Source organism: Odontomachus brunneus, unplaced genomic scaffold (genome assembly GCF_010583005.1).
Source record: "Odontomachus brunneus isolate Ranch 3 - 2012 unplaced genomic scaffold, Obru_v1 Obru_scaffold_392, whole genome shotgun sequence".
In the NCBI taxonomy this organism is placed as follows: Eukaryota; Metazoa; Arthropoda; class Insecta; order Hymenoptera; family Formicidae; genus Odontomachus; species Odontomachus brunneus.
This window is the reverse complement of record NW_022639842.1, coordinates 40,794-41,392: the sequence shown is the minus strand read 5'-3', so window position 1 is coordinate 41,392 and position 599 is coordinate 40,794.

Here is a 599-nt window from a genome sequence, read left to right as displayed (position 1 = left end):
TACTGTAATTTGGAAGATATTCGGATCCATAGACTAAAATGACTCACCCTGTATATTGGTAAAGATAAGAGAATAGATAAAAAGTAACATAATTCTAATAATTAATGAATATTTGTTTCTTAATTACAGGAACAATAGAAGGGTTTTTATGCAAATACTGCAATGCCTACATTCCTACATTTAATATGGCAACCTCCCATAAGTGTTTCAGGAATAAAGAAATATATGTTGACTGTAATAACGTTTTATTTGCATATAATGAGAAAGATGTCGATGATTGTAAGTTTATTTATTGTTACAACAATATAATTTATAAAACTCAATTTCTAACTTAAAAAATTTAAAGATTTCTTTTCAACAAAATTGTAATATGTTTATATAAAATATATAATACTCGCCATATACATAATTTATACTAAGCATACATTGTGAAATATAGTTATTATTTTCTTTAATCTATTCTCTTACAGCATGTGATATCTGTTAAGAGTTGGAATGTGCTTCTACAGGCAGTAGTGAACAATCTATTAAACATAACAAAAGTAATATATGATTATATATATTTGAATATATATTTAAATTAAAGTTATTTTTCTATA